Consider the following 8331-nt stretch of genomic DNA (forward strand, 5'->3'; position numbering starts at 1 on the left):
ATAGTTCGGGGACGTGATAAGCCTCTTTTATCAAGGACAGGTGGGACATGGTAGCTATGCAGCAAGAAGAGGAATCCTGGCTGTCAGGCAATGAAACAGGCTTCCTAAGGGATGGAGGATGAGATGATCTTCCTGTCACATCCCAAAGAGTCCATCACTACCCAAGGGATAGAAAGAGAGCTGACATCTAGGAGCTCCCCAAAAAGAGCTGACTTGCGGTGCCATGCATGCACAGGGAGTCTAGCTCCTTTTGCTCCCCCCAACCCTAGCCAAATGGAACAATTCAAGATGAGCTGTCATGAGTCATATGATGGAAAGGCAAGAAGTTGAATTCTTAAAAATATATTTATATATAAATATAAAATTTATGTATATTATTGTGTATGTATATGTATATATAGTTTTGTTGTTCAGTTGTGTCTGACTCTGTGTGACCCCATTTGGGGTTTTCTTGGCAAAGAGACTGGAGTGGTTTGCCATTTCCTTCTCCAGCTCATTTTATAGATGAGGAAACTGAGGCAAACAGGGTGAAGTGACTTGTCCAGGGCCACACAGCTAGTAAATATCTGAAGCCAGATTTGAACTCAGGAAGATGAGTCTTCCTGACTCTATGTCCAGCACTCTATCCATGCCAGGCACTGTGCTACCTCACTCCATATATAGGTATCTATGCCTGTGTATGTATATACACGTGTGTATGTGTATATAGACATACATGTGTGACAATATACATATACGTATAAATGTGTATGTATAAATATGTGTATATACACAAACATCTAGGAATATATATGTATACACACTGTGTGTGTGCATGTGTGTATTTCCAGATTACTGGCAAGAATGTAACTCATAGCCTAGAACCCCAAGTGAGGGGCTTACACAGCATAAACCTTCCACTCTCTTCCTTCCTCAGACACTATTGTCCTGCTTTTCCTCCTACCTCCAACCCCCCTAAATGTTGATGTTCACCATAACTTTGTCTTAGGTCCTCTCCCTATCTCTCTTCCTCTCCCCTCCCCTCTCCTCCCCTCCCTTCCCCTCCCTTCCCCTCCTCTCCTCTCCTCTCCTCTCCTCTGTTCTCCTTTCCTCTCCTTTTTAGTAATCTCATCCACTTTCATAACTGTACCCATCACCTCTATGCAGGTAAAGTCCCAAGCCCCACCCCCAGTCTATGCCCCTAGCTTTGTCTTCTCTGTAGAGCTCCTGACTCCCTTTACCCACTTCACAGTAAGCCTCTCCAGCTGGCCATCCCATCACCACTTTACCCTCAGCCTGTCTGAAGCTCTTCTCCATTTACCCTAGTGAGCTCTTCCCCTCATCCCTCTTTCTTCTGGTGCTTTGGCTGGATTATAAGCTCCTTTAGGGCAGGAGCTATTTTGATTCAACTCTTGTCTCCCCAGCCCCTAGCACGCAGCCCATGGCACATGGTAGGCATTTAATAAATGCTTGTAGATTGATTGTACTCAGTTATGGGGCTGAATAGTGGCAGAACCAGGATCACATCCTGGGCCTCCAGCCTCCCACCCAAGTGTTCTTTTTAAGGGGGAAGAGTAAACTCCAGATTGCCCCTCATTCGGGGGTTAGAAGGAAAACAAGGAAGTGGGTGCTAGAAATGGGCAACCAAATGTTGATAGGTTCACAAGCAACATCGAAGGTCATCCAGTGCCGTCCCCTTATTATACCGCTGAGGAACCTGAGGATCAGAGAGTTAAGTGACTTGTTTGACATCACATGAGTCATGAAGGCAGACTTGGGATTTGAATCAAGCTTCTCTAACTTCAGATCTGTCACTCTTTCCACTGTAAAATGATGATGGTAACAAGGACAGAGGAACAAGGCCATGTTGGTAATTAGAGTTCAGGAGCAGCAGATCTCTTACCTCGGAGTGAGTGGGTGGGGGGGTGCTAAGTTGGCTCTGGGACTGAGGAAGAACAGGAGATAAGGATCTCTAACTGGGGTGTGGTTGTTAGTAAAAGCTAGACGGTAAAAAAATAAGAGCTGAAGAGCCCTGGATTGTGCCCCAGGAAACTGACTCAATTCCCTTCTAGCTCTTCCTCCCATTCCATTCCATCTCCCCTCTGCGGGCCAAGGCAAAGGCTTGTGTGTACCTCATCACTCCTTCCTCCCCTCAGCCTTTTAGAATCAATCCTTAGCTTCCTTCACAGCTCAGCTCAAGACATGTCTCACATGAAGACTTTACACAGCTCCTTTACACAGCTCTCACAAACACCAAACTACCCTGGATTTATTTGGAATATGTTAATATACATGCCTATTGTTTTTCTCTGATAGAATGAAAATTCCTTACAGGCAAAGACTAATTTTTTTTTCTTTGTGTACCTAGAACCTAGGACAGTGCCTTACATATAGTAGGAATTTAATAAATGCTTATTGATTGAGGCTGAAAGCTCAAGGCTAGATCTTCTGCTCCCCCAAGTGAGGTTTGGGAAGCTCAGAGGAAGAAAAGTGGGGGGAAGGGCTTAAAAAGAGTTCATAAAAGTAAAACATGAGTCACTAATTCCCAAATCCATAGAAAAGATAAGAAAGGGTTTCTGACAAATCTACCAGAAGGGGAAAGAAATACAGGCAGCAAGAGAAAAAATAGAACCATTAATAAGGTAGAAGGAGATCAATGGCCCTCCTAGAGCCCAGAGCCTGAAACACTCTTTTAAATCCATCTCTAACAAGAACCATGAGGCAAAAGCGGCCCCAATAATGAGGGAATAATGAAGACTTTCATAGAACTGGCTCTTGATAAAAGACAAGTAAGGGCCTGACAGGGGGGATGGAGTCAGGGGAAAGGAGTCAAGGCCAATTTGCATGGCTACACGTCTAGGAAATTTAGGGGTGAACTTTTGGACCCACTAAAATATCTCTGTTTGGACACGAGGTAATCAGTAGAATATCGACTAAGGAAGTCACCTGAGGATGCAGCTGCTGAGTTTCAGTTCAATTTAATTCCACAAATATTTATAATTATGCGAGAGGCAGAATTTCCAGTCAACAGGGCCAGGATTCAAGAAATCAGGGACCACTAAAAATGTGGGATCTGATTTTTCTGGCCTCTGAGTTACACACCACAGTTACCCAAAGTGCTTTGCAGTCCAAAAAAAAATTGTTTTTTGGAAGCAATTGGCAACCACAGGAAGATTAGGGCTTATCTTTTCAGACTGCTAGGAAATACCTAATCTGAGTTCAGATTTGACCTCAAACACTTATTAGCTATAGAACCTTGGGCAAAGCACTTAATTTCTGCTTACTATAATTTCCTTATCTGTAAAATGGGTGTGATAACAGTACCTACCTTGCCAGGCTGGCATGAGGATAAAATGAGTTGATATTTATAAACTTTAATGCATTATAGAAATGCTAACTACTGTTATTGGCAGGGTGGTTGTTGTTATCTGTAGGGATAACCTGTGAGCCTTATGACCAGCCTCTTGGGGAGCTGGCTAATAAAAACTCTGGACATTCTCAAGCTTATTGTCTTTCTCCTTTAAACGGGATAGGGCAACTTCCCCCAGAAAGTCAGGCATAAAGCAGTGTGTCAGGGTTCCAGCTCTCGTTGTTTCCTCCTTCTCTCCCTCCCTCCGCAAATCTCACTTCATAGGCTCATAGATTCAGAGCTGGAAGGGGCCTCAGAGGTCATCTAGATAGTACCTTCATTCTGTAGATGGGGAAACCGAGGCCCAGAAATGTCAAGAGAAGAATATTTAAGCCCAGATCATCTGTCTCTAAATCCAGCAGCCTCTTTCTTCACTGTACCAAATGACCTCCCCAACCGCTCCAGTCCATACAACACTCCCCCTTCTTTTAACTCCTGCAGCTCTAATAGCCTGTGATCTCTTGTCCACACTTCACCTAGACTTCCTTGTTTAAGTCTAGACTAGATTGTGTGCTCACTGAGGGCAGGGGCTGTATCATATATTTCTCTCTCCCCACAGTGTTCTGCATAAAGTGAAATTGTCTTTTGCCCGAGACTGGCATTCAGGATGTGGTGAAAGGTTTTATTTTTTTTTTGAATTGTAGGGGTGACCTGTGAGTCCTATGACTTGTAGAATAGTTCTGATTTTTGAGGGTATGGGAAGAAACAGTGCCTTATTTACTTGTCTGTATTTCCTTGTCTTTCACAGTAGGGGAAGTAGGACAAGAGGAAAGGGGGGCCCTACAGTGACCAGGTGGCTTCATGATTGTCTGAGAGTGAGCTAGGGATTGTGGAGCCCAGGAATGACTCAGGCCTGTGCTCCCAGATGGACCAATCTGAATGCAGTGGAAGGAGGGGACAAGGCCTTCATGTGGACAGTGCTAGGGATGTAGGCCAGGAAGGGGAACAGGACAGTGAATACAAATGAGTGTCACGAAAACCAGCTCTGAAAGCACCGAGGGGGCAGTCACAGAGGCATCAAATGGGCCAAGCAGAGAAACCTCCCTGAAAAGGTAGATTTCAATCCAGGCTCAAAGGAGGGATATGATTAGGTGGCAAGGACTGTGCCAAGACAGAGCAGGTGAAGGATGTGGCTGTACCCTTTCCTGGAATTCACTCTCTCTTTACTTTCACCGCTTAAAATCCTTAATTTTGTTTAATGCCCAGTTGAAACTAGTACCTTGACTAAGAACTGAAAATCGAAGGGATGCCCATCAATTGGGGAATGGCTGAACAAGTTGCAGTATATGATGATGGACTATTATTGTGCCAGAAGAAATGACAAGGAGGAAGCTCTCAGAAAAAACCTGGAAAGGCTTATAAGAACTGATGCAAAGTGAAATGAACTGAACCAGGACAACATTGTACACAGTAACATCAATATTGTACAAGAAGCAGCTCCAAATGACTGCTATTCTAGGCAATACAATGATCCAAGACAAGCCCAAAGGATTCATGATGAAACATGGTATCTGCCTCCAAAGAACTGATGTTGTCTGGCTATAAAGTAAAGCATACAATTTCTCTCTCTCTCTCTCTCTCTCTCTCTCTCTCTCTCTCTCTCTCTGCCCGCCCCTCCATCTCTCTGTCTCTTCCTCCCTCCCTTCCTCCCTCCATTCCTTCCTTCCTTCTTTCCTTCCTTCCTCCCTCCATTCTTTCCTTCCTTCCTTCCTTTCTTGTCTTCTTGCACAAAATGACTAATATGAAAATGTTTTACCTGATTGCATACATATAACCCATATCAGATTGCTTACCATCTCAGGGAGGGGGGAAGGGAGATAGGGGTAGAATTTGGAATTCAAAGCTTAAAAAAACAACAATAAATGTTAAATATTGTTTTTACATGTAATTTGGAGGCAAATAAAATATTTTAAAAAAGAAACTGTTACCTTCTACTTTGTTTCTCCTTACCAAAGGAGCCAATGAGGTAGTTCAGTGGATAGTGTTGGGTTTAGAGTCATGAAGACCTGGGTTCAAATAATACCCACTAATTGTGGGATCCTGAGTAAACTGACCTCTGTTTGTTTCAGTTTCCTCCACTCTAAAGCAGGGATCTTCTTAGCATTTACATTACATTGTTGTGAAGATGAATGAGTCTAACATTTGTAAAGTGCTTAGCAAAGTGCCAGAGACATAGTAGGTGCTTAATAAATGCTTGTTCCCTTTCCCCCTGAAATCACCTTATATCTATTTTAATATTTGGGAGTTCATCTCCCCAGTTAAACATCGAGTTTAAGACTTGGGGCTGTTTCACTTTTGCACCTCAGGGGTCTAGCACAGTACCGGCACATTATAGGAGCTGATTGACTTATTGGCTGGTATGTGGGGGTGGCAAGCAGCTTGGGTCAGGGGTCCAAAGTGGTCAGATATCTTGTCCCCATCACACAGTGGGATAGAAAGAGCACAGAACTTGGGGTCAGAGACCTGGGAAATGTTCAGTTTTACTAGCTGGGTGACTTCGGACAAATCACTTCACTTCTCAGAGAGAGCCTCAGCTTCCTCATCTATATAATCTATGCAGGCACTGCCTACTTCAAAAGGCTGTAGTGGAGAGGCAGATGGGGTGGGGATTGAGAGCCTGTTGTTAAATATTAACTAGCACACCCCTGGCTACAGTCATATTATGGATTTTAAATGCCAAGCTGAAAAGTTGAATTTCATCCTAGAAGCAATAGGGAGTCAGTGACATTTCTTGGGTAGGGGAGTAGTAGAGCTTTTGTGAGTTTCTTTTGGCAGCTGTGTGAAGGATGGATTGGAGAGGGAAGGGACTGGAAGCAGTAACTAATGGGGAAGCTTTTTGCTACAGTCCAGGTTTGAGGTGCTATTTGAGGTGCACCCTATTTGAGGGTGGTAGCCATGTGAGTGGAGAGAAGGGGATGGATGACCTTCCAGCTCTAGCTAGTAAGGTGGGAGAATGAGGAGAGGAAGCCGGGAGGCACCACACCTCCTCACTGCTAAGGAGAGAACCTCACCCCCTAGAGGAGATAAACAATCAGGATTGTATTGCCTCTCCCCACCTCCATTCCAAGCTCTGTGGGTCCTCTGCCACTGTCCCCAGGAAGAGAGCTTAGTCAAGTGTTTGAGAATGATAAATGAGTCCTGGCTACCTGGGACTCCCAAAACCAAACATGAATCTGAGAAGGAGCCAGGCTCTATCCTGCCCCATCAAAATCACACAAGCAAGAAAGCATGAAAATCTAGCCAGCCCCAGACACACTTCACAGTCAACTCTGCCTGCTGGCCATGGACCCACCGTCCCCTCCCTGGGTCCCCAACCCATTCTAGAGACATTACCAACTCAATCCTGTCATTGATACAGCAAAAGGAACCTCCTTCTATTCTGTGACTTCCTAAACCAAACAACCCTCCCAGGCCACCATTCCCTGCTATGTGCTGTCTTTCAATTACCAGTGCTTAATAGAGCACTTACTTATATACTATATGTTTTTTTCACTCATTCATTTGTAAAAGGATGGGGTGGGACTGGATGATCTCTGAGGTCCCTTCCAGCTCTAGGACCTCAATCTAAGGGAAGGTGTGTGTTTACTCTCAGAAGACAGTCTTCAGGTGAGTGTCTCTGATGACAGCCCTCAAGAGGTGTTTTTAAAAATATTTATTTTATTTTATTTTTGTTACATTTGACTTGCAAGCTGTTTCTGTCCCTCCCTCCCAATGCTACACTAGGGAAGGCCAACATTTGACACAGAGACAGATAGATAGATAGATAGATGATAGACGGATAGATAGAGATATATTTTTATATATGGTAAACTACACAATACATAGTTCAATTTATCAGTTCTTTCTCTGGTAGTGAATAGCATTTTCCTTCATAGGTCCTTTATAATTGATTTGAATATTCATGTAACTCAGAATAGCTTAGTCATTCGCATTTATTCTGCAAACAATATTGCTGTCACTGCGTACAATATTCTCTTGGTTCTGTTCGTTTCACTCTTCATTATTTCACACGAGTCTTTTCATGTTTTTCTAAAATCAGCCAGCTCATCATTTCTTACAGCACAGTAGTTTTCCATCACAACCATATACCAAAACTTGTTTGGCCATTCTCCAGTTGAAGGGCATCCCCTCAGTTTCCAGTTCTTTGCTATCACAAAGACAGCTGCTATAAATATTTTTAGAACATAAAGGTTCTTTTCCTTTTTCCCTGATCACCTTGGGAAACAGACCTGATAGCAGTATTGCTGAGTCAAAGGGTATACACAGTTTTCTAACTCTTTGGGCATAATTCCAGATTGCTCTCCAAAATGGTTGGGTCAGTTCACAGTTCCACGAACAATGTATTAGTGTCCCAATTTTTCCACATTCGCTCCAACATTTGTCATTTTCCCCTTCTATCATGTTAGTCAGTTTGATAGGTATAAGATAGTATCTCAAAGTTGTTTTAATTTGCATTTTTCTAATCGATAATGATTTAGAGCATTTTTTTCATTTGACTATATGTAACTTTGATTTCTTCCTCCAAAAGCTGCTCAGTCATATACTTTGACCACTTATCAAAGAGGTTTTCTTACAAAATGTACTTTATTAACCTTGAACAGCATGAAAAGAGGAGAAACAGCATTCAGCAGTAGAAAAGGGGAGGGAATCGGAATCAGGAAACTCGAGTCCTAATCTCAGTTCTTTCATGGATCATCCATCTATATGACCTTGGGCAAATTAATTCCCCTTTCTGGACCTCAGCATCTGTAACAAAAGGACATTGGACCACTAGGGAAACTGAGGCTCAGAGAATGTCCTTAGTCACTCTCAGTAAGTCTGAACTAGAAGGAATCTGGGGCTAGGAGTGAAATTGGTGAGTGAGTGGGTCAATGAATGTGTGTGTGTGTGTGTGTGTGTGTGTGTGTGTGTGTGTGTGTGTGTGTGAAACTATCATCGAAAGT

This window comes from Trichosurus vulpecula, chromosome 4, assembly GCF_011100635.1.
Source record: "Trichosurus vulpecula isolate mTriVul1 chromosome 4, mTriVul1.pri, whole genome shotgun sequence".
In the NCBI taxonomy this organism is placed as follows: domain Eukaryota; kingdom Metazoa; phylum Chordata; class Mammalia; order Diprotodontia; family Phalangeridae; genus Trichosurus; species Trichosurus vulpecula.